At 40.9% G+C, this 27,069-nt stretch overlaps 1 protein-coding gene across 5 annotated transcripts in view; it reads right to left on the bottom strand.

The window, feature by feature from the left end:
* Positions 1 to 27,069, bottom strand: part of KIAA1211L (KIAA1211 like) — a 63,002-nt gene that overhangs the window by 35,477 nt on the left and 456 nt on the right. For 3 of the 5 annotated variants that reach the window (XM_017818512.1, XM_017818515.1, XM_017818516.1), the window contains exons 1-2: positions 6,016 to 6,268; positions 5,870 to 5,933 (exon numbers count right to left, since the gene is read on the bottom strand). The gene's annotated coding sequence lies outside the window, so the exon portion shown is untranslated. Of the gene's footprint in view, positions 1 to 5,869; positions 5,934 to 6,015; positions 6,269 to 6,364; positions 6,411 to 27,069 lie in introns of those variants that run through there. The other 2 variants (XM_017818513.1, XM_017818514.1) reach the window with 2 other exon arrangements.

Here is a 27,069-nt window from a genome sequence, read left to right as displayed (position 1 = left end):
GAGTCACCTCGGATGCAGGGATAACAAGAAGCCATGTCTTCAGCCCAAGGACTGGTTCACCCTCCTGGGTCATCTTAGCACGAAGGAGCGGCAAGGATGGAGTGAGATCCATCTGAAGCCACGGGATGGCAGCAGGACATGGTGGGGAAGGGGAGCATCATCCCCTGCACTCCCTCTGTACTCTGCAGACTCTGAGGCCAGCTTCCTCCCCTACATCCACACGGTCTGTCCAAGAGGTACAGCCACTGTCAGCACAATCTCAATCCTCTGAAATTTCCCCAGGCAACAGTGCTCACATATTTCAGCAATAACTGCTACCTTGTAAACACATTCCACATTCCTGTTGCATTAAACCCCACAGGTCAAATGCAAAGCTGAACAGCCTCTTGTCTGACTGTTGTACAAGCCTTGCTCTGAGGCAGTACATGTGGCAGGCTCTTATTTGGAAAAGACCTTCTTTAGTCTCTTTTGACTCTTCCTAACTCAGGCCCTCTCAGCTTTCAACTGATAATCATTTTCTTGAGCCCTGATGGGAGACAGAGGAGCCAGGGGCTCCTTTATCTTTCTTCCCTCTGAGTAAAACTCAGATCGCTTCCAGAAAAAAGAGCATGAGATTTTTAACACAAGGTCACAGTAATATATGACTACCTCAGGGGTTTCAGGTAGGAGTGCAGTTAATTTGGACAGTCTTCATAACCCAAATAATTTCCTACATGGAAAGACTGGAAGGTTGCTTTCTGCCCACACCACAATAAATGTCATGGCTGAGTCCTTTCATCATTGTTTGGAACCTTCCTCCACATTCTACAAGAAAAACAGGATTTCACAAATGTAAGTACCCTAACTTTTTGTCATTTACTCCCTCATGACATGTACTTCCAAACTTTTAATTCTTACCATCCACTCAGGACATATTTGTTGTCATGTGTTTGAAAGACAGAAAATACTTTGTAGCTTTTGTCTCCTCATATACTTGCAGGTCTGTGCTCCAAACCACAACCTGTGCTGCAAAGAAAGGATATAAGCAAATGGAAATAACTGCCACTTGCTCAGATTCTTGTTTTCTCCTTTGCTCCTTCCCTGCAGCAATAATCTCAGCAAAAATAACCTCTGGCAAGTCATTCTGCATGTATAACCTCCAGCTGCCACTTCAGACTTACAGACTTTTGGAAGTCAAAACCCTGAATGTAGCTTAATAGTTTTTACTGTCACCTCAACAGAAATCTAGAGCCAAGTCTCCAGTGCACCCTACACCACCTGCACGAGCCCATTCGTTCCCTTGGACTGGGAAATAGAAAGTATTTCATGGAATCACGGAATTATTAGGGTTGGAAGGGACCTCTGGTCCAACCTCCCCAGCAAGGCGGGGTCACCTAGAGCAGGTGACGCTGGAACATGTCCAGGTGGGTGGATTTTGAAAGTCTCCAGAGAGGGAGACTCAACGACCTCCCTGGGCAGCCTGTTCCAGTGCTCTGCCACCCTCAAACGTAAAGAAGTTCTTCCTCATATTGATGTGAAACTTCTTGTGTTTTAGTTTATGGCCACTGCTCCTTGTCCTGTTGCTGGGCACCACCAAAAAGAGTCTGGCACCATCACCTTGACACCCACCTTTGAGATATTTATATGCATTAATGAGATCCCCTCTCAGTCTTCTCTAGACCAAGTAAGTCCAACTCCCGAAATCTGTCCGCATAAGAGAGATTAAATGCTTTTCCTAAGGTTCTTCAAGCAGCATGTCTCAGAGTAGGGACCAGACAGTCTGCCATACAGAAGCAGTGCTCAGCTCCAGGCTGAGCTTTGCTGGAGCCAATGGCACAGACTGAGGCGCCCTCTCTGGTCTAGGGCCCAGCTCCCCATGGCACCCTGTGATGTAATGAAATGTAGGAGGCAAAGGGAACTCGATCATGCTCCCTGGGTCTCCCCAAGAAGGGGTTCCATAGACCACTGGTGGGGAATACACTGGGAGAAATGTCTCCCTTCTCCCACATTGACACTCGCCCTCAGTCGTCTTCTCATTTCTGCCACTGGGACAGAAGTTCTCCCTATCCTCCTCTGACCTGAGCAGCACTTTCCTTGTAAAACCCCTCACTGGTTTAAGATCTCTGGCAGAAAGTGCTCATGTGCACATTTGTCCCTGGCTGCATCTCCCTCTAGGCAATGGAAAGAGGAAGACACTTCAGGAATTAATAAGTCTAAATCACTTTACTCCAAGAGACACCCCTGTGCAGAGGGCATCTCTTCCTTTCTGCCCCTTCTAAACATGATTTTCAGGTTCCTGTATAGCCTTTGGGGCTTACTTGGCACGGGGGGTAGAATGGTGGCGATGGGAATGTAGAGCCATATGAAGACTTATCACACTTGTCCCCAGGCTCCCTTCTTTGAATATACCACAAATGTTTTACTTCAATTCTCAAAAGCCTGATGAGATGCAGGTTATTAATTCATGACTATGACAAGATTATTATGGTTAATTTAACATGTGCAGGCACTTAACTAACTACTGTTGGGAAATATTTGTCATTAATTCAAAAATGTCCTGCCTGTAATTTGGCAGATATAGTGCAAGAGTGCAGCAGAAATCCAGCATGACATAAAGAGCACTCATCTGCCATCACCTTTACTTGTGCCTGTACAATGCCTGATTTAAATGAGCACAACAAAACAGTACTGCAGCATTCACAGATTAAATGGCATTGGCATTCAAACACTAGAAGGAGCCCAGACGTAGGAAGTGGAACAGAGAAGCACATAATCTCCCCACGGGGAGTGAAAGGGACACCACAGGGAGAGAGGGTAGCAGAGCACTATTCCTAATCAAAGCTCAGAAAGCAAAGCTATGCAAACAAAAGCTGCTTGCGTGGGCTTTCCTCCCACCTCCTGTGGGTCTGCCTTGATTCCTACCAAGGCAGATGATACAGAGTAAAACCAGTGAAGAGGTTTCATTTAGGAGCAACCTTGTCTCTCAGGCCTGGCACAGACCTCCGGGTCATCCCACCACTCTTGGGGAGGGAACTCCCTGCTTCAAACTGCTGTGCTTTGCTTGCTTTCCCAGGTAGGCAGGTGAAAAACCTGTGTGCACAGAACTAATTACAGCAACAAATTAAAACTCATGTCCAAAGTGACCAATCTCACGGCACCTTTGAAGTGTCCCAGCATTTCTCGGCCTTTTCTGATCCCTTGGGCAGGTCCAAAGGCAGTGATGAATTATTTTGCCCACAAAGGCTCTTTACCTCTGTGTTTTTGCAAGATCTATCACTATCATATGCATCCCACCTATCAGCCCCTTCCTAGTGCAGGGACTCCATGCATGGCCTGGACTTTTTCAGTTCTCTCATATGGTAAACTCTCCTGACGAGCAGCATATTTTGGTGCACTTATATCTTTGAGCTTCATATAGGTGTTTCAGGATAAAATTTGGGAACAGAGCATTGAATCCTCCGTTGTTGCTGGCAAACACTCCATATAATCCCTTCACAGGCTGATTAAAGTCTGATTTTGAAAATTATTCAAATTCAAATGCTATTCAAGAACTTTGTAACTCTTATGTGTTAGAAATTCCCAGACTAAGTGACCAGTCTATACCTGTTTATTTTTGTGTCAATGCAATACTTTCTTTGAAACAGCTTTTCTGTTCTGCCACAGGTATTTAGAGAAGATGGCCATCTCCCCTTTCAGCCTTGATCTGCAAAGCCAAACAAGCCATGGCACCTTAATTTCCTCACAGAGATAAGCTCTCTATTACCCTGGCCATCTTACTTATCCATCTTTGCACCCATCCTACTCTGAGCTCATCTCTTCTGCAAGTCAGATGTCCAGAACTGGACACTGGATCCCAGGCAGCCTCAATAGCTAGATGACACAAAAGTCACTCTTGGATTTAAGCTCCCTAGCTCCTAGTTAAGCTTGCATATGTTGGCAGACAAACACAGAGGAAAGTATTTACCTGCTTCCTCTAGTCTGCTCTCTACTGCAGAGTCCAAGGACATGTTTGAGCTATTTATTATCAAGAAATGCTGTTCAATGTAAAGACAATGTTCCAATAACCTCCCCAGACTTGGCTCTTTTCTGTGTCCAAGTACCCAGATGCTGATGCTGGCTGCAAATACTAGACTACAGGACCCATTCCAGCTTCTTTTCAAATCCCAAAGTGCCAGCATACGCTCCTTTGGCTGGATTTGCAAGGGCCCAGCCATCTGTGTATCTGCAGAGTGTCTCTGATGTAGGTATAACATGAAAATATTTAGCCTTTCACATGCAGTTGGCAAATGCACTAGCTCAGGCTTGAGGAAATTCTGACCTTCTTTGCTTAGGGGCCTCCTTCCTTTCAGTACTTTTAAAAATATTTGTGAGTAACAGCAAGAGGTAGGGAATGATATGTCTAACAGAGCTCCCAGCTCTGTCAGAAAAGCATTATTAAGAGGACACTATCAGGCTTTGTGAAAAGAGGAAAGATCAGGAACTGCTGGGTGACTTAATCTCTTGTGTCCCACCTATCCTATAAAGGTGCTGTTTTACTAAAACAGCTAGATCAAAGCTCCTAAAGAGGTTTCTGCTGTTAACTGTCTCCTGAAAGCTGTTGACCTTGAGACTGGAACAATTAAATGAAATGTGAAGCACCTCCTCAAACAGATATTTTTCCTTCTCTGTCCTACATCACCTAACCACACAGTAGTATGAAGTTACACACTTGGGAGAGCTTTTTGTAATAAAGAACATCCTGAACTGCATGAAGATACTGCCCTGATACATATTTTTTCTCTCGTCTTAAGTGGACACATACCCTGTAAGTCCTAGGAATGAATGTATGAGCTCTCCCATAAGTATCTCCCATACGTATGATAGAGACAAAAACCAGATTGGACTGGCACACTTTGAAAAGCAGCTGCTGTATCAGGTATGCAATGTGAGACTCTTGGAATTGTTTTTCTGAATACTAAATGTGGAAAATATCAATTGAAACTGCACTTAGTCCCTCTGAAGAAATCAGCTTCTGAATGCCTTCAAGTCAGTACTCAAATTAAACAGCTTCATATTAGAGATAATTAAAATATATTGCTTAAAAATAATCTGATCTTTTATGTCCCTGTTCAGAATCCACCACTACAAACTCCTGTGCAAAAAACTTGTAAGCATGCTTGCAGTGTACATGTCCTAGAGATGTGCAGCCAGATCTTTGGCTGATGTCACTTGGCAGGCCTTTGCTCCAGTTAACTGGAGCTGTACCAAATCATATCGCTGAAGAGCTGGAACATACTGCTTATAAACTTCTGAAAAAGGCAAGTTAAATAGCTTGTATGCACCTGGAGAGATTAATTTCCATGTTTTTCAAAATATGAAAACTGTATTTTCTTTGAGGAGTGGTCCTTCACAAAACTATTATGCCAGCCCTGTGCCAGCACTAGATACGAATATACTCTGGTTTAATTCCCACCACCTCTGCTACCTGTGAGTAGAGAAGATACGGCACAAGGAAGACAATTTTTTTTTTTGTAAGTATTTTTCTTAGAATGGCATATCACTTTAATTTTTACATTTGACAAAGGGCTTCTACTTGTAATCTATCAGAAGAAAACAAAAAGCAGAAACAAATCCCACTGTGTTACCAGCCAGAGGCAATGACTGCCGGCCTCTGCAAACAGTACATAGTTAGAGGAACTTGCTGTGTTCCATTTTGTAAACGTGGTACAAGGAGTGAGTTGCAGCGAGAGCACATCAACCAGTAACTCTTGATCACTTAAAGATTTTTCATTAGCCAGTTCTACAATAAATTAACTAGAGAAGTGTAAAGGTTGTTTTCAACAATTTATAAACACCCACCACAAGGAACTAGAGAAGACAGTTCATCTTTTCACTTAACTTTTTTACTTACCCTCCGATGAAACTTTAATAAGTACAAAGGCTGGTCAATACTCCCAGAACTGAATGCTGTGCACCTGTGTAACCAAGAAACACATTTCATCTGTCAGAAAACAACTTTTAAAACACTTCAGACATAAACTTCCTTCAGCTGCTTACCTGTGTAGGTTCCTGTTTGCCAGATTCAATGTACCACAAAAGGCTACTGGTGTTTCAAAAGGGATCTGTCACCTTGCCAAACATTTAAGTGGTAGCAACCCAGCAGAGGTACTTTCAAATTTCCCCAGAGAATTCTGAAAGTCTTGATTTGGTTTGACTTCGATAGTGCACCCTATGTCTCATCAGTTATCCAGCACGGGGCTACTATCTGCCTTCCCAAAGCACGAGTTATTAGCACTGCCCTGATCCTTTCACCAAGTGATCCCTGTATCTAACGCGGAAGGAGTCGGTCAGAGGAGAAAGCACCAGTATCCCCCAGTTGCTAGGTAACAAGCAGGGAGATCCTGACCTGAATTCTTAGTGGAGGCTGATGTTGCTCAGGAAGCTTAGCTGGGTCCCTCCTGGAAAGGGAGGGCCATGCCAAAAAGTTCCTCCTGGCTTTGCAAAGGCCATGGCGTAACATCACGCAGGACAAAGGGACAGCAGCTGAGCTATTTTTATGACAAAAAGGCACCTGTTCTGAAAATAGGAACACATGCAAAAATGGAGGGTGAATTTTTTGCTCCTTGTGCCAATGAAACTAGAGTGTTTTTAACATTAAAATGATATCATTCTATTTCAAATGTGGACATTAGATAAAGTGGAAGAAGCCACCCATCATGTGCACAGCCTCAACATTAACAAATGCAACGACAGAATATTAAGCATATGAAAGTAAAAAAATACAGGTTATCTCAGACATGTATGCTATGAATCATAACATAGAAAATTGAAGAGAAGCAAATCAGGAAGTTAGTGATGACAGAAGAACTCTGCATTTTCTGTCCGTGTAAATATTTTGAGTTACTGCCATGGCACTGTATTAATTACTCTATTTACCTTGCAAACTCCTTAGGATGTATTTTCAAAAAGAAAAAAAGTGAGGGCTGAGCTAGACCTGAAGTGCCTCTGGGTCCCTTGAATGGGGTATACCTGACCCTAGTCAACCTGTATAGTGAGTGGAAAGGAAATAATGCCTCCTCATATGCAGCATAATACAAATGTTGAAGACCCAATTATCTGGAAAAAATGCCTGTTTGCTTTCTACTGACTCCAAGGAACATCTTGGTAAATGAAAGCAATGCTGTGACCACCACGTGTGGCATGGCTCCCACAGGCTGGAGGGGCCTGTGAGGCCAGGAGGGCTGAGGGGTATCGGTGCAGAAACAAATCTTTTCACTCCAGCTGGCTGCTTCGCATCTGGGCACATTCTCACGTGTGGGCAGGTCCCTCCTTGCTCCAGTAGGTTCTGCCAGTCCCAAACAGGAATATCTATGAGGACGTGCAGCTCAGCCAGGGCAGTAGCTCCTCTATCACCTTTGTAGGGCACACTCTCTGCAGGAGAGATTTGCAGTGGGTATACCTGCCACGCAGCAACCACATGGGCAAAAGCTCTTTTAAAGAGGGGTCTCAGGCATAGGAAGACTGGCCTGTCATGTCTTGAGAAGTGCAGCTATGACCTTAAAAGGGAATTACTCCACAATAACCTTTTATCTGGTAGAAACAAAGCAATGCTTTAATGGAAAGGAAATGCACACAAGCGTCTTTGCAGAATGCCAGCCCAGCTCAGCTATACAATGGCACATCTAATGCTTACTCCTAATGCACGTAGTGTGGCCCCAAAAAAGACTGTCCTTTGATATAGCCAGGTTCAGTGTGTTCAGCACAGGCTCCTGGTCAGAAAGCAGTCTCTTAGCTATGCTTGAAATCTCTCCCTCCCCCATAAATGTCCATATTTACCCAGGGAATCAGTCTATCCCTGCAGCAATTATAACTGTCCAAAAGCAGATGAGTATTAAGGTGCTCCAAGTACCTTTCTGAACAAGTGCCAAAACCCATCACATTAATAGGAAAATTATAGTTCTTTTGTTCATTTCCCTTCTCTCATTTTATTGCAGAAACAGGAGGAGCTCAGTGTTAAGTCCTATCCCAAAAGCACTTAAATTGTCAGACAAAATAGTTACGGATGTCATGACCTGAATTCAGCAAAGCTGAATTAATTCAGGCTTTAAATAGAGTCACAATAAAAAAACCCCCCAAAAACGTATAGATAACCAAGAGACATTGGGAGGAAACAAACTGAAATTTTAAGATGTTAAATATATACTCAGGTGCTAAAGAAAAGCTGATCATGTAACAACACTGAGCGCAAATTGGACATCACAGCTCTGTGCAGTGTAACTGATTTTTAAGTAGTCCAGATATCCTGAAACAATTTTCTGATGAAAGGCCATCTTACAGATATCATCACCAGAAGGCAAAACAATGCAGAGAATCTGCTCATAGAAATATTTGTATTTTAGATAGCACTAGATTAATTTTTTTACTATAGATTCTGCTTTTTGGTGCATCTTTTCCTACAAATTCTTCCAAATGGTCCTAATGTACAGCAGTGCAACAAGCTGACACTAAATAGTAGAAATTAGAGAAAACAGAGGAAGCTTGGCAAAATGAAAGGTGCAGCCAATATAAGCTTTTAATAACAAGGTCCTTAATAGAGACAAAAAGAAATTAAAAGACTCAAGTATGGTAGATTTGAGAAGAAATGGAGAATTGCTGAGCCCAAGAGAGAGGAAGACGGAAAACCTCTCAGGGGCAAGAACTTAGATGTGAAAGGGGAGAAGGAAGATGAGAAAAATACTTCAGATTTTTCTGAACACAGACTGAAGGGCAATTGTGAAGACCGGAAAGAGAGCCATGGGAGATGCTTCAGGTAGGTGCCAGAATCCAGTGATCTCCTGGCCACAGATGAGCAAATGGCTTAGTCAGTGATTTGTCATTGACACTCTTGGCAAAGCTACCGTAGGGCCATTGATTTAAACTTCTGTGCAGAAAAGCGAGTGCGAATGGTACATAGATCAGAGTGATAGACAATTAAACAATGAGAACTGCAACACAATAAAGCAGTTTTATATAAAAGTTAAAAAAAGGATGTAGATGGTGACAGCTGTTGGAAATGCCTTCTCCAGGGAGAGCCCAAACTGGGCACCTTTCCACTCTCTGAACATTTCCTCTGATCATGTCTTGATCAGCAAAAATGGGTAAGTAGTAAAATGGATCAGGGTGGGGTACAGAAAATCCATTCCATGGTGTTAAAAATAATCTGTCACATCTTCCTGTTGTCTAAACTGGCATAACTCCATTGGCTTCATATGATGCCAGCTTAAGATCTGGTCAAATGCAATGAGTAAGAGGAAGCTGGCAGTGCCCCTTACATGTTTCCCTTTGCCCACAGGCAGGTTTCAGCAAAGTGTGTCTATTCCAGGGGAAGATACTTAATAAAGGATTTAATCTTCCTGATGAATACGAAGGATGCCAGAGTACCAAACCTGTCAAACACACCTTGCAACAAAACACATTTTTAAAAATTTGCTTTATTCAGCTCTATTTTGTAAAGTCATGCAAAACGGAGAATTCTAAATTGCCTGACTTCAACCACTGGAAGTCAAACGCTCCTGTACAAATCTCACTGCAGAAGTGCAGTATCACAGTAACTGAGATCTTACATAATCCGGTCACATCTCCACACACATCAGGAACACAGTGCCGAGAAGTCTCCCGGTTGTTCAGCCACAGAAGGAGCTGCGTGAAGCACTGATTCACGCTGATGAATTGTAACCAAGCAACACTGCCAGCATCTCTCCAGCCCATTGTTCAACTGAGCTGAGGAGAACAGCAGCAGAACAGCACTGAAAATCTGCCAAACTTCGACTTCAATTAAAGAATACCATCCCTCTAACACTAGATATAGTAAATTCTTTAACCAAACTTTAACAGAAATAAACTGTTACTTCTCTCTCAGTAAAAAGATTGTGTCATGCCTGAAGGCAGCAAATTAATTTCTGCGCATCCATGACCTCTTGTAAATCATCTTTACAAAAGAAACCGTTCAAATTCACTTTACACAGAAAATGAAGGGCAATGAATTATTCATCTGAGCAGAGGGACAGAAATACTGCCTTTTTTTGGTTTGGCTATTGGATGCTGAGGGAAACTAAAGACAACTTTCTCAGATACAGTAACTAATCAGCAGCAACACAGACGAGGTGGAAAGGAAGTAGATACTTGAAAATTTTGTTCACTGAGAGTTAGCAACTTTTTTCCACATAAGCATCGGAAACCAACAGTTAATGCACGTAATACAGCTACTACATCATTGATATGAACCTTATTATCAACAGAGGCATTAAAAAATTAGGTTGCAATACTGACATTTTTTTCTTTTATTGCAGTTAAGTCTGAGGGGTTGGATTATTGTCGTGTTTAATGCCACCAGCCTCGATATCAAGAACAAAATTCACTGTAAAATTATCCATTCTTGCTCTTCATGGAAATAAGAAGACAACACAGTCTGCCAACAAGAGAATTTAAATTTTTTAGATATCCCACAGTATCCTCATTTCACCAGAAAAAAAAATCACATGCATAAATTAAGAATAAGATACAGAATTGACTTGTTCTTTATAACGCAAAAGACAGGCTTGCAGCTGTAGGCATTTCTCAGAGCACAAAATCCAAAAGCACTGACCTGTGAAACAGAAATAGTAATAACATCTGCTAGATTTCTGGGCTCTGAAATCACATTCCCTGAGAGCAAGTTTCCAAACTTATGTAAGATACCACTTCCCTTTTCAATGGATTATGCTTCTCTTTTGAAACTTTACTTAAAAGCCTGAGTGTAAAACCACATATATCTTTCTTCTCCAGGAATTAAAGTAGTAGAGCAAAGTTACAAACTGCCATGGCATTGGCATAAAAATAGATTTATCAATGTCTCTCCAAATTTGTGATATCCTAGAACGACTTGGGTTGGAAGGGACATTAAAGATCATCTATTTCCAACCACCCTGCCATGGGCAGGGACACCTTCCACTAGACCCAGCTGTTGCAAGCCCCATCCAACCTGGCCTTGAATACTTCCAGGGATGGGGCATCCACAACTTACATTAGATCACCCTCTTTCCTTACTCCCTGCTTTTCTTCCTAGGCTTTATTTACAAACCAGGTTCCTAGATATGGTCTTCTCAATCCCACCATGGGGAAATCAAGCAGTCCTGTATTCTCTGTTTTACATAGAGGATCACCAGGATTTCACACAGGCAGGAATGCTGCTGCTTGGGTTCTCTGTACTTGACAGTTTAGGGTCCTTCTTATAAATCCTCAACACTGCCACAGGTTTTGACACTATACAGTATACTCCCTAGAGGGTCAAAGTCTGCTCTCCCTTGGCATGAGTGTGAGCAGATATTTAAAGCAGAACTTGCTCTCCCCTTCTTCTTTCCCCTCCTATGTTTGCCAGATGCCTTTATTTAATGTCTGTTCCCTGGATTGGCTCTTAGATTGATTTCTTCCCTCTACATTTGCCATCTGCTGGTCCAAACAGCTAAACAATACACTTCTCAATCTCATAGCATTGATTCATTCTTGCTGACAACTTGGCATCCAAAATAGTATGGCAGGTCTGGGTAAGGCCTTGCTCCACCAACAGGAATTTTCTCCTTGTACCTTTGCAAGCCGTTATTGCAGGAGCAAAGTTTTTAAGAGGGAACAAAGCCAAAGTGAGAGACAGGTACCAAGAGGAACTGAACCACATTGTCTTGATAACAGGAAGTGGTCTGTGTTGTGGCTATTTCTTGGAAGCAGGATTTGCAGCCCAGGCAGCTGGGTGTGGCTTTGTACAAAGAGAAGACATCAAACCGTATAGCAGCTAATGGCATGTGCACTTCCAAAACAAACAAATACTTTGTGGAAAAAAGCTTGACTTAGAGCCTTTGAATCCCTTTCCAGAGTCTTCAGCAACTGTCTTCCTCTCTCCAGTGAAAATTTATGAGGACTCCTGTGAAATAATTGGTGTGAATATGGGCACCATGCCTGTGCTCTGCAGGGTACACAGCCTGGGCAGCACTACAGGGGAAAGGCCAGAACAAGGGTTTGCAAAACTGCAACAGCAGCTGGCTGGGAAGGGTGTGAGGAAGAGGACAGAGGCAGCACAAAAAGAGGAGGAAAGGAAAGGTGCCAAAAAGTCTTGTTATGACCCCACCTAAATGCTTAACAGCAAGGTATTACTGAGTTGCCTAAATGTGCGTGTTTTACCCGTCCTGTTACATTAAACTCAGAATGTTTTAGAGACAAGTCTGTCTCTTGAGTGTTTGCACAGTTCAAAGCACAATAGCTCCTTGTGCTGGCTGAGTCCTTTGAATGCTGCAAGAATACAACTAAAAAAGAGGAGCAGTAAAAAGCTTCATCCTATTCATACTTGAGAAGATCTTGCATGGCTCTGGACAAATCGCAGCCACAGCAACACTCAACAAACACATTTTCTAATCCTCTCATTATTATTGTTGCTTTCTCTTGAAGGTATTTTAAAGAGAGAAAAAAACATTCCTTTCATGAAAAAAATATGTATTTCATTTAATATCTGAATGCCACAAAAGACTAATAGTGTAAGTGAATAAAAGCTTGGGAATTCCTGGTTCAATGCTTCTCTGTATGCTTAAATTTGCATATACACTTGCCTTTTTATGTTCCTCCTGTGATTTTGGTGGCTCAGCTGACATCCAAATAGCCTGCCTGCTCTCAACTTTGCATCACATGGTGAAGTAAGTGGGAACAGTGTGAGGTCTGCAGGGTGTCAATCTCTTAATGTTTAGACAAATGCTGACACTACAGAGCTGGTCCTAGTTTTCCAGAGCTTCCAACCTGTTATGAATCCAATAGAGAAAAGCCAGCACTTCAGTGTTCTTGGTCTCAGCAGCTCTGATCCAATGCCCATTGAAGCCAAAAGAAAGGTTCCTTAATTACCCAGATAGTGTCAAATCAAGCTCAATTAGACTCAAGTGCCATTGAAGAACAAGATGTAAACACAAATTCCTTCACTACTGAACTGTACAGCACCGACCTGCCTGCTCCAGGTCTTCGTGTAACCTGATGCTTCATACACCACCCAGCGTTCAAGGGAGTGGTGCTGAGAAACACTTCCTGAAATTCCCAAGCTGCTTTATCTGCTTCACGTTGCTAGTTCACAATGAGATTGCTGGTTGTCACCACCATGAATGGAAGGATAAAAATTCAGTGTTAAGTTATGAAATGTTACATCTGCTCAAGAAGGCAGAACCACCAGCCAAAACCAGTGTGTCACAGAAATGTGTAAAACAGCACCAGATTTAGCCAGATCCAGCACAAGCCAGGTTTATATTTGAAAGCTGCACTGGTACAGATGTTAGTAGGTGTATGAATAAAGGAGCAGAAGATTGTACCACCAGTCTGCATATCCATGGTAACAAAGAGAGGATCTCCTGGGAAAAGAAGTTGTGAGTGGGGTAACAAAGGAGTTTTATTCTTTTCCCCTTTGCCTTAAGGCTAAATAGCCTTCACACTGTCTAGCAAGATTATTTAGGCCGGGGCCATGTTCATCCCTGGATTACAAGAGCAATGAGAAAAAAGAACAATATGGCACCTTCAGCCCTCAGAGTGCTTGTCTAGCTTGCACTGCGGTCCATGTCTCTGTATGTTCACAGCTGTTTTTCCACTTAGGCTGAAGTTGATGCAAACACACCCAGTTACACTACAAACAACCCATTATAGTAGACACAACACAGAACAGTACCCAAGACATACACTGGTGAGTTGGGGTGTGCAAGCTAAAGAAAGAAACAGTGGCCTGCTACGCAGCTCTCAGTATACAGTATTTAGGCATGAATTGTGGAATCGTTTAGGTTGGAAAAGATTCTAAAGGTCATTGAGTCCAACCATTAACCTAGCATTGCTAAGTACCAGTATTGCTCATTTCTCTTTGTATATATGAGTATGTTCTGAATACATTTATGATGACACAATTGCATCCACTCTAGGCCTGCATGCTGAGCTGCCAGGCAGGAGGTCAAAGAGAACAAAAGAAATAGGCACCATCTGCCCTATTGCTGTATGTAACCTCTGAAGCAAAGGGATGAAAAATTGTTGCAAATACAGTTATTTTTAATAATCTCCTTTTTTATTCTCCTGCCTCCAACAAAAATTCCAGTTTATCCATTTATGAGTCTGAAGCTCTCTGCACATGGTCCATTTCTCTTGCTCCTTCCTGGTCCAGGTTCTTCCTGGTCTTCACAATAGGCAAGAAAAAGCGACTTCAAAAAGAAAGGACGAGAGAAAGTAAACCAAGGCAATAAAACCTTAACATACCCAAAAACTCATCTGAACACCCAAACAGGAGCAGAAAAGCTCCTTCTTCTTTTTAAATCCATCTTTTGTTTCCATGCTACAAGGTATGTTTTTTAATAGTTTGTTCTAAAATAAGTTGGGCGTGGTCTTTTTACTAACTATTGTATGATTTGATAATTATATAGCAGAGCAAACTACTTTCCTAATCTCAAATAAACTCTTAAATTCTACAGTGCCTTTAAGAAAATGGGGCTTAAATACCTTTTATTTTTTTCCAATGTCATGTATGCCCAGGAGAAAGCAATTTTTCCTCTATTTAAGTTGGTCTTGAAAGCCTTAGAATTGACAGTTGCATATAAACAATTTACATCCTCACTTTTACAGCTACATGAAATAACATTAATTTATGCAGTACACAACGTCTTGATTTCTTGATTAACTTCCCTTCAGGCTTTTCACTGTAAGTCAGTGATATTTTATTAGAGATGAGATAACAGTGATACTTGTATTAATTTCCTTCATTACATTCAGTTGCTTGTAACTTTGGCAGGTGGTGTAACTTTTAGGTCTTTTGAGTGGGGGGACAAAAGGATTAATAGCTTGTGATGGTGTAATTGGAGTGTCCACCCCACAAACAAGAGGTAGGTTATGGCTGCACAATGAACCTTGGTTCTGACACACTCAAGCTTGGGGTTTGACTCAGCAAAGTAAATAAAGCTCTTTTCAAGCAGTCTGCACAAAGTTGTCAGGGCGTTCTGGTTTAACACACACCACAATATCACGCATTATACATGCAATGGAATTAATTAATACGTTTAAAAACTGTCAACTACCAGGTGTAAGCACTTCAATCTGCTGTTCCTAAGCAAAGTGGCTGAGAGTTTAATAAAAAACATCAGAAAGATTAGGTAAAATTTCAACATAATTTTGATTATGAACCTTCTCATATAAGTAGACCCCTTGCATGTTCCTGTTGCAGTAACTCTCTCACCTCAACTAGCAAATGGTTTTTCCTTCCTCACCCTTAACTATTAAAATAGATATTGTATCCTGATCACTACAGGCTGCTGTGGAATATAAAGTTTTAATGACACCACAGCAGACTCTTGGGCTGAGCTTATAGGAGCTCTCAGTTTTAGTCCAAATCTAATAGTAAAGTAAACAGTTAGGATGATGCTCAGTGCTATTGTAAATTCCAACCACATTCCATCTTGAAAAATGAATGGAGAAAAAAAATGGTGTAACCACTTATAAATATTATGATGAAAACTAGATTGGTCACTTTTATTTTGCCCTAGGCTTCAGAAACAGAGGCCATTAAAATAACAACTAGTCTGATAGAAAAGCTAGGCAGAAATGAGGCTTTATATTGTGGAGATACAGCAGACAAAATGTAGTGCTGTAGGAGCAGATGTGGTTTTAAAAAACAATAAAATACTTTTCACCAGAATTCGCAAATTCATTTTGTGGAGATGGAGTCAGGAAGCCCTTGCTGGACATTCCCACCACCACTAACCACAGATCCAAAGTCCCCATGAACCCAACAGAAGGTTCATACTGAGCTGTACCTATTTGCACACATGGTCCTCTTTTATACTGTGATTGAGCTACAGCTTGTGATTTTGTTCAGAATAAGACTGCAAAGCAGCTAAGCTGGTTATTAAACCAGACTGTTGAAGCAAGTGTGTAAAAATTAAAGAATTCAACTTAAAGGTTACAGTCTAATTGCCAGTATTTTACTTTGAATAAGGAACTTGCTGCAACAGGCTCACTGCAAGAGTTGCAGAGGATATTTCTGTGAAGTTTCAAGAAAACTGACTAAAAATCTCTTGACAATTTACAGTGTTCTCTGCTCACAGAGTCATTTTGCATCAGATTCACAGGACTAGCTTTTACTAAAAAAATCCTCTCACCATGACAAAGGTTGTGGGAACAACCTCTTTAGAGTAAACAGCCCTTCCTTAAAGCACTCATCAGTCCAAACAGAAACCCTCATATGCTTGTGCTAACAGTGTCAAGTTACACGAGAGATGGTAACCAGTTTAAAGAGCGTAATTTTGTCAAAACAATAGGACAGCTACCATTATCCTTCCATATACTGTGGACTCACTGCAAATGTCAGAGAAGCCACACCGTTTACCTGATTCAGATATCTCCAAAATGGACTAACCTTCAGTCCCATAAAACTGAACTTGGCTTGTTCAAGAGTTGAAGCCCACTTGGGGATCCTGGAATATCAGATATGAGGTACTATATTATTACAAACCCAGGATTTCAACTTGTTTCTAGGAAAGAAATGTCTTTCTTTTTCTCCTATCTTCTTCCACTGTTAAATTTCAAGCTAATAACCCATTGTTGTGACTGAGCAAAGCATTACTGAAGCAATGGCTACAATTCAAAGCAAGTGTAAAATGCAACAGAGCTTCCTTATCCATGAACGTAATGAGAGCGACAGAACCATCATCTGTAGATGCATGGCAAGACCAAAAAAGCAACTGATGTTGTGGGTCAGAAGAGACTTCCCTTAAGATTACTATCACAAATGCAGGTATTTGTATGGAAGAGATGTCTCTGCAGGAAAGAAGAAAGCAAGGAAGGAGAAACTCTGCTGAAAGAAACAGTAGTAAAGTCAGCAGAAAGTATGAGAGAAAGGGAGAATAGCTGTAGAAAAAAATTCCCTGAAAAGGCCTAATGACAGCATTACTTCATGAGTGGCAGAACAAAGTAGTAAGTGATGCTCAGAGAAGCCTCCCTCCTCTTCGTTGCATTCTACTTCATCCATGGAATCAAGGTTTGCTTTGGTTTTTCAATTATCAGGATTAGATCTGGCTTCATCAGCAGATTAACATTAGCTAAAAGTTATTAAAAATTGCCTGGTTTTGACCTAAGTTTTTACAGCCTCAGATCTCAAGCAAATCCAGGGACACAAGCCCAATTCTGACCTTGCAGCAGTTCCTTGTTCTGTCTTGCCCACTTACAGTTTTATTCACACACTTTGTGTTCTCAACTGCTTGTGCAAAAGTGGAAGAAGCAGCAGCAGCAGAATGACTTTCAGGTGGGTTTTGTTGATTTCTTTCACAGCTCTGGCAAGAATTACTAAAGGCAAACTCATCAAAATACAGTAGTGAGCCTGTTCTACAGCCACGAGGCCAGAGACAGGACAACAGCTATGCACCATGCGAACCACTGGGAACCCACACTCACTCGAGCTGTGCTAGAAGGCCCCCTTCTCCTGTGCTGAACTCCATCCATCTGTCACAGACCAGTAATGCTGCTTGCTGTATTTGCATTCCAGCTTACCGGACACGTTACCTTCACTCCATCACAGCACCCAAAACACCGCTCCTTTGACACGTATACAGGGGAAGAATGTACCTGAGAAATTCTGTCCAGCAGAGAGGAGATTTCCTGAAGTCCCTTAGGCTTCTCAGCTGACTGCAGGATGTGCCACCGTTTCTCAAAACTAATCAGCTGTTCCAGAGAAACGTGCAACTTATGAGGAGAATGTGTCAATTCATTCACCATATATGCTCCTTTACAAATACGTAACACAGATTGGAACTGACATTCAAGATGACCCACACCCTATATAAGCCTCACAAAAACTGCCTAGTTATTCACTTTTCCAGCTTGCCAAACTAAGCCTCCATACTCAGTGTCAAGCTAAAACATTTGTTAAAATAATTCTTGGCTTCCTTCCACTCCAAACAAATTCATCAGACAGATATTTCAACTCATTTTTGACTCAAGCAAGCAGAAGTAGGAAGGTACAAAAGAAGAGACGTGAGATCCTTCATTAGTTAAAATATGATTTTTTTGGTACATATTTTTCTTCCACATAAGGATAATGGAAGGTTTCGGCTATTTTTGAGGTCACTGTCTCCAATTAAGAGAAATGCACGAGCTTTAAACAAATCAGACAACCGTGGAACAATTTTAATCCCTGAATGAATAAATCCCTTGGGGGACCTGGCTGCAGAGAAATCAATGGGCAATTCTATTAAGCCTTAGCAGCAAATAAGGCACAATCTGGCTTCTACAATGGACCTCAAAGCCACAGATCCTGTCATAAGAATTTATCAGATTCGTGTGATCAGTCATCAGTGTACAGAGCCCGATTATACACAGAATTTCTTCTGCTTACAGCAGCTGTTGGAACAGCATTGTCTCTAGATCATCTTTGAGTGAGGGGCTATATAATCTTATGCGGAAAAATGACAGTAATAAGTGTTAGCTGGGTGAATACTCATTTATTCCAGTGAACTCCTACCCTTATCAGCACCCTGCTGCCCACTGACCTTACCTCTAGCTCAGAAGTGTTAATAGAAGTGTCAGCTGTGACTGTGAGAAGCTCAGCATTTGCTCCCACAGCCTTTCACAGCAACGTATAAATGACCTCCTTTGCCCTACAGACTGGAAGTGCTCTCTCTAGCTGTGGGATCAAACACAAATCATTCATATCATACTACAAAAATACACCACAGACTGGCACAGAAGATAGAACTGTGCTTTAAAAAAAAAAAAAAAAAATCATCAAAACCGAAGAGGCAACTTCCCCTCCTCCTCCATATACCTACATGCTGACCTGCTGACATCTCGCACGGTAAGGACAAAATCACTTTGCTTGATGTGATTGATACAGCCTAGGCCATATCTGGGAGCCTCTGCAGCAATACCTCGGGCTGCACCTCGTCTTGCAAATAAAACACTCTTGGGACTGCCCTGTGGCACTGGAGACAGTGCTCGAAACCAGACTGCTAAACTCTCATGATCTTCGAAAGGGGTTGACTACATCCATTCTGCTTGTTGAAAACATTACCAGCCTATCCAACCGGGACCGTGTCCAGGGCTGTTCCAACAACGCAAGAAGACAGGTGATCAGTGACAATCTGACCCAGGAAAGTTCCCCACATTGTTCAGTAGTTGAGAGGCATCTTCCCTGTCCAGCTACCCAAACTGTTCAGATCTGAGGCATGTCCAAGGTGCGTGACAGCTGCCTTCTCTGCTCACAGGACTAAATTTCCTTTCCTTGATAGAGGTATGTGAATAAAGAAAAAGGGTGAAAATAACACACATACAGCTACTACCCAGATAGAGCTGTGCTACAGACATGGCACACCCAGTGCTCAGAGTTCAGAAGTACTCACTCCAAGCATCCACTCTTTAGTTACAGAGAGTCAAGTTTTCACAGCCATTAAATGCTTAAAGATAGAGATGGGAGCTATCACTTCTTGCAATGAATAGCAATCCTTACCCAATAAAATGCACAGCAGGATTTTTAGGTTAGGTGCCTCAATCCTATTTCAGTTGAGTGGAATTATATCCCTGAAGATGTTAAAAGCTTCTGTATTGAGATGCCTCTTTTATCCCTTGGCACCCAAACACGTCTCTAATCCATTTCACTGGCTTATGAAAGAAAGAAATACAGAAGTAATACTGCAAGTCTTTTCCTCCTTCTCCTGGGTAAATAAAAAATATCCTCTGCATATTTCAGCTTTGCAGTCTCGCTTCAAGTCTACCTCTGAGCACTAAAATGGAAGTCTTGTGGAAGCTGCTGAGGTAAATTTCAACACTGCCTGGTAGTATGAGACACAAGACAGGTAGAAATAGTTAAGTAGTTTAATTCACACTGGTTTGGCATTTGGCCAAAGGGGTTTTGTGGAAGTAATTAAAAAAAGAGAACCTTAAGTCACTAAAAGGAACAAATAATTTTCATAGTGACACTTTACTTTTCTTCCCCAGCATCCTTTCAGTGACGCACGTTATCCAGAACTCTGTAATCTGCAAAACCAATTTAAAACACCAATGTACAGTTATCACATCACTCTAAAAAACTGAATTGGTAAAGAAACATAGCAGTCTTCATCTGTTGGTTCAGCAGCAATCAGATAAACTGGCTTTACAGTCTGGACCATATATTCATCTCACACAGATGTGAAAAAGGCTAAGCTACAAGATTAAATAAAACCCATATATATTGCCTACCACAACTCCTATTATTTTGAATCGATTAACTTTTGAGATAAGTACATATTCTAAGTGGATATTTGAGAGCTATAAACTGTACAGTATCTTAACAAGCGGCTGCCGAGGAACAAGAAACCAATATGACTTCACTTTGATAATTTTGGACTGAGTGATTTTGGGGGAACGCATCAGGATAAGAAAGAAAGTGTATCTGTGCCCTGCCAAATGGGTCTGACAGTTCTTCCTGTGCTGTTAGGAAAAAAACATAATTCTAATTTCTGCTACAAAGCAATTAGCATACTAGGAGAAAATTACAGTACACAGTGACACAAGATAATGCTCCACATTAACTGTTCCTATAAACCTTAAAGGTAAGTAAGAGGGACAACAGTAAAAAATGTTATCCTCCTTATTTTAACAAAATATGTCTTCTTCAGAGTTAACTTCCATGTACTCATGTTTGGAAGCCAGATCTAAAATACCTGAAATAGCCTCCATTTTCACAAACTGTTTAGCATTCCTCTCACTGAAAAAAATCAGTCTTTAGAGTACATCTGCCTTCAGTGTTCCAAAGACACTAGACACTTAGGAAAATTCAGGACACTTCACTGAAATACACTAACTTGTCTTTCTTCAAATATTCCTTTTTAAAATTCTGGGAGAACAGAGCTGATGGGAATAGCATTTCCTTTTTCATGCTTGCATTATGTGTCAGTATAGCAAAATCCAGCCACCACTGGTAGCTTGAATGCACCAAGCAAGACATGGAGGAGGATCTCTGCAAGTCTGCATATTCATTCATGTTTACAAAACTGAGAACACAAAGGTCTAAGAGACTGATTGACCTATTTGAACTATTTGCTTAATTGACAATCAACTCCAGGTTTCTTAACTGCTCTTTCTGATTTACTGTCTTGTATACTTGTTCATGACACACTGTTGAAGGAACTAAGGGCTGATCTCTGGCTACAGACATCAAGTAAACTCTATTTTACTATGATACTGCCACCTGTAGTCTTTCTGAACACCCCACTACCTCTGCACAGTTTTGATTTTTAAATTTCTAAAAATGGCATTGTTTATCCTTTGCTAAAGAGTTCAACATCACCCCACTCACCAAGAGAAATGTCAAATAAAAGGTTTGGGCAACAAGCTTTCATCATCTTTCCTCTGTGATTTCCAGCCCCACCTAAGGATCTTCAGAAGTTTGCCTGCCCTGATGTTCTCTGGTGAAGACTCTGCTGTCAGCAGGTCTGAGAAGAACAGACAACTCCAAGGTGAATATCTACCAAACTAGCATGAATGGTTACTTCCAAACAACAGAGAGCATGCCTGAACACACTACACAACCAGCCTACACTGCAGAAGACAGGGATGGAAATCAAATCTGAAGTTTCTATGAGGCCTAATGGAGAACTCTCACCAGATACTTCTATATATACTTCCTTTATGCTCTACTTCTGTACACTGATTAGTACCAGTGACATTAATTCTCTTCCTCTTCCAATGTTTTTCTGTACAATAGTTTTTTTATGCTAACCTATCATTAAATTAAAAACAGATCTCAAATAGGCCAGACATATATGCCTTTCATTGCAGAGCAACACACAAAGTGATGTAAATTCATAATCTCTCTGTTTTGTAGTCTTACAAGTCAAGACCCAAGCCCTATGGATGTTTTGCTCAGCATTCCTAGCTATGGAACTGTCAACTCAATGGCGATGCATTAAACACTATATCAGCTCAGAAGGCCTGTAGCTACAGAAATTAATTTCTTCCATTCTTCTTTCTAGGAATGGAATTAGTTAGAAGGACAGACAGACGAGTGTCTGTCCCTCCTTAACCTGCAATTTGTCCAAGTACTTATGGAACCTCTTGCCTATTTCCATGGTCAGCTGATACAGTGCAGCCCCTGAATCTGCCCAACCCCCTAATGCCTTGCACAAAGCTCTGTGATACCGATTCCAGTATTAAGGAGAAAATGTTGCAACTGCAAGATTTCACAAATTACTAATTGTGATGGCATACAGTGCCCCGAATCCTTTAAGTTCAACATTATATTGTATTTACAGCTTCTTTGTTCAGTTCTAGAGTATTTTCCATTTTAGGAAGGAAAGAAATCTACTCAAGTTTAGAATCAAATAAACCCCACAATTCTAAAATACAGTTAGCTGATAGCATTTTGTAGACAATGAGTTAGATTAAGTGGTTTCTCTGTTATTCTATTTTTCTCTACATTGCAGAGTTGCCAAAGCTGATCTGATAAAAGAAGACTGACATGGAGAACGAGAAACTGTGTAATCTTCCCATCTCACTTACCACTTTCAGATACAAAGGAGTAAAACTGGAACCTGTCTCCCCCGCCCAGAATTTTTATGTGCCAAAAAAAACCCCAACAAAACAAAACAAAGCACGCTGAATTTTTAGCTTTTCAGGGATGCAATATTAAACAATGTCATTAAAAATAAGTTGACTTTTTTAAAAAATAAATTCCTTTGCTGTTTAAAAAAAAAAAGCAAAAGCAGAGCTGTTGTTTACTTTTATCTCTGTTTATGGAGACTGTAGCTTAGCAATGTGAGCTGAAGCATTTTTTATAACACTGTCAAGAGTGTGTCTTGCCTGTAAACTCAGACATCATACCTAAACCCCTAAGTGTATCCATAAAACAAAAAGCTGTATTGCAGTACAGTCAAGATATTTTCCTTGAAGGATTCCTTTCAAAGCTAGTTCTGCCTTAGCTTAGCAACAAACTTCATCAGAAAAACAGATGGTAGAGGACACCACTGAACGTATGTCCCAGCTTATACACATGTGGGTTTTCCATACTCCTGGAGCTGACTGATGAAGTCTGCTCTGAAGCTGCTGGGAGCATGGAGAACCATGGGCCCAAGAATTCTGAGAAACAAAATGTATTAGAAGAAATACAAAGAAATCACTGTCCTATTTTATCTCATTCTCTTTGAACATCAACTAACAGGCTAAAAAACTTTGCCCTAAATCAATACTCCAGTAATTACACTTCACTAGACTCATTCAAGGTCACAAAGAGCCAATGGTGACAAACTGCTATAAAATCCCACTGTATCTTTTATACCTGTTTTGATGCTTATCTCTCTGAGTCATTGATTTAATCTTCCTTTTGAATTATTTAAAAATTCATCATAATTTAAGGCATCACCAATGAGTACAGTGAAACTTGCTCCCAGGGCATGTTTCAAACATGCTGTACTAAAGCAGATACACCATCTGCTGTTTAAAGGGCTCCAAGACAGCTTTCTGTTAGTTAAATTCCTACAACTACTGGATAAAGTACTACTGCCAAGAGGAATTCTGTTGGCTCCCTCTGAGGCTATACAGGGTACAGGCATCAGGAGTAATGAGACTTGCAAGAGCTATGAACAAAGTAAAACGTTACCCTTGAAATCAAGACAATGATTATTTAAGTCTGAGCTTCAATAGAAACATCACTGTTTTCACAGAAACATCTACTAATATATTTACACTATTCTCCCAAACTAGACTGCTGTCTGTGTTTTCCCACGTGCCAGCAGACCCAGTTGCTTGGCTTTGAGCTGCCAAGATTTTTAGTTTCACTCTGTTATAACTCAAACAGATGTAGGCATTTTACACTCAGAATTTTACAACCCATGATGTTCACTCTTTATAGACACAAAAAAATGAAGTATTGTAGAATTACTGTACTGATTGCATTATTTACTTTTATGTTTAACTGTAAAACTTTCCATTTCAAATGTATTTCAGAGTGGTCAAAGACCCCTTTGCCTTATATTGCAATGTTCTACCCATATCCACCTCCAAAAAGTAATCAAATTTGATACTGTATCAAGAAGATCTTTCATGACACAGATTTTATGAGACTGTCTTAGCTTAGCCCTCTTCATGTGTAATGATGGAGTGAGGAGAGGCTGCAGTACCACACTGAGAAGGCACAGAGGAGGAATTTGTGCCAGTATTTGCCAGTTCAAAAACATAAACTCAGAAGACCCAACTTTACCAAGCCAAAGCTGAATGACGGAGAAATATAATTCTGAAGGAGTTCTGCTGACTTTGGGATGAGTAGCAATCCACAGAAATGCTTCAGTACAGACAAAGCCATCTTCCTTAAGTGACAGTGTTGTCCATGAATGGATGTTTCACTGTAATAAAATGGGTAAACTAAATGGTCTCCTGCCCTGGCCGTTTTTGCATAGCCTTTCTTCTCTCTTTAATAATATAGAGCCATAAATCTAGTAAGAGAAGACTGTATATTTAATACCTTGAAGACATTACATTTTATGACTGAATTTCCATCTTTCCTGTGATTGTTAACTCTCAAAGTATGCAAAGCTGGGAAATGAAGAAGCTTTTTCTAAGAGTGTGTTACAATCCTGGCACATACAACCTTCGTTCTACTGCCTTCCAACAAAGATTTCCATGTTCAAGCAGATGTCTTTCAGTATTTTGGTCTCAAACAAACCAGACACATTCAGTTCCTCAGCACCTACAGTTTCAAAAAGGGACTTCTAGGCATCTGAACAAAAAGATAAATGAACTGTGCATTGCTGTATATATACTACATTTAATGAGCCAAAGCCAGGCCTTGCTGTTACGAAGCAAGACCTCAGAGGGCAAGACAACTGATGCACTCCAGCTGTGCAGGGCACTAGACGAGATCTGTGACAACAGCAGCAAAAGACTTGGAAGACACCTTCACTTTTTGCACAGTGAGTGCTCTGCAGGTTCCCATCTACAATGTGGATTGGTTATAATGCTCCAGTCAGAGTGTGGTTGTGCTGACAGAACACACATCTGAAACCAAGAGTGGAACGGCTGGATGCGCTGCGAGTCAATGGCCATTTATTAAATCCTCACAAAAAACAGGGAGAATTTGTCTCTGTGTTGTTAGACAAAGATGATTTCACTTTAGCCCTGCTGAATCTGAAATGCAGCTTTGCTACTGCAATAAATATTTGCCTGAGACATTTCCATAATTTAATCATATTTTCAGCTGCTCAGTAACAGTTCAGTGCCAGTCCTTGCTATTAAGGAGCTTGCTCTTTGCTCCTCTTTGCTCCTCTTTTGTCATAACTGTAAATATTGAATCTGCCAGCCAAGTAATGTACAGCTGTTAATGCCCTGCACGAAGGGATAGCAGAGGCTGTCCGTACCACTACAAGCCACATGTGAGCAGAGCCCTTTTCTCTGGGGAGCTCAGCTGAGCTGCAGGCAGCAGGCACTCATATTCCCACGCACTACCTTAGAAGCAGCACTGCTGCACCCACTACTAAACAGTTTTATGGATTTTTTTCAAGAGAAGAGTCAGACTCTATATATCTACAAGGAGACTGTATGCTAAAGAAAACATTTTTAATTAAAATCACAGTAGAATTAAAGTTCACAAGGTCACTGCGAAAGCAAAGAAACATGAGCTTCTACTGTCTATAAACTCTGACGTCTGTACACAGACAAACCAATTACCCATCACTATAAACAACCACAGACAGTTCCTACTTCATCACTGGATAAAGCAAAATGCACCTGCTCCCTTCCCTTTAATGGTAAGGCAACTCCTACCATGAAACCGCCTTCTTTCAATGATTAAAGAACTACAAGGCAAGTGCCAGTAATAAAGTTATATTTTTTTCCTCCTGTAATCTAATCTTTGCCCTGTAGAAACTGCTGATGAGCTCAGTTCCACTTAAAATTTACATAGAAACAATCCATATCATGTTGCATGGAAAAGGACTGTTGCCCCAGTGTTTACTGGCCCGGTGATACAAGGAATGAGAAATTACTCGGACGCAAAAACGATGTACAGCATTGTATTAGAATCAAACAGGCTTTGATGCATGGTTGCTATTTTTGGAAGCTAATGATCTGTGAGTGATAAAGCAAATGAACTTTTTAATGATGACAAATACAGGAGAATGTACAGCACCGAGTAGAGAACACGATGTCAAATGAAGAAAGATTTATGGGAGCTAATTATGGTACATAAGATTTATAATGGAAAAAAGAGGAGAATAGGAAAAACTTGTAGAAGATCTTGTGTGTGTCCAGCTGGAATAACAATTTGCTTTCAGACAAAGAGATGGACTGTATAGTTTACTACATGCTTCTAGTTGATACTTATATTGCTTTGGTATTTATATGCATATAAAGCCTAAGACATGCAGGATTTTATGCCATTTAAAACAAACTAGCTATAGAAAAAAACTTGCTACAGAAAAAATGTAGTTTTTTAACTAGTGTGAAAATAAGCAAATAAATAGTATTTTATTGATATTAAATCTATGGGATATTTTTCAGTTAATTGTATGGCAAAACTGGCAGGGTGATGTTTCCACAATTAAAATTTCACTGCACTCTTAAAAATTTTTGAAGAGATTCCCACGCATTGACCTAAGATCCATCAGTGTCAATTAAAATTCAATGGACTAAATACACTATTGACAGCAAAGTTTGTCAACAGAAGCTAATGTAATAATGAAAGAAATTGATTTGTGGTATTTCAGATCTCATGACCAAAAATACATTAAAGAGGACGAAGAAGTCACAACATTTAAGGCAAACTTCGGGCCGGAGGGTCAGTCAGCATTTTGCAAGACAGGAATGGGAGAGGGTCAGAAAACATCCCCGCCAGCTGAGCTCAGCCTTCCCGAAAGAAGTTGGGCTGGTGGGAGCACAGGCCTGTTCACCTCAATCTAATTCACACCTTTGACAAACCTGGAAATGTCGACGGCGAAGGAACCACTTGTGCACATAGAAACCCGTGTCCATGTCCCACTACGTACCTTTCGCCTCTAAATTAGACGCCTTTTTTGCTTCAGATTAAGCGTTTCCCTTCGCCTGCTCTCAGGAAAACAAGCTCCGGAGGACACACGGGGAAGC

Source organism: Lepidothrix coronata, unplaced genomic scaffold, assembly GCF_001604755.1.
Source record: "Lepidothrix coronata isolate B3197 unplaced genomic scaffold, Lepidothrix_coronata-1.0 Scaffold68, whole genome shotgun sequence".
Lineage (NCBI taxonomy): Eukaryota > Metazoa > Chordata > Aves > Passeriformes > Pipridae > Lepidothrix > Lepidothrix coronata.
This window is presented reverse-complemented; position numbering and strand designations above follow the sequence as displayed.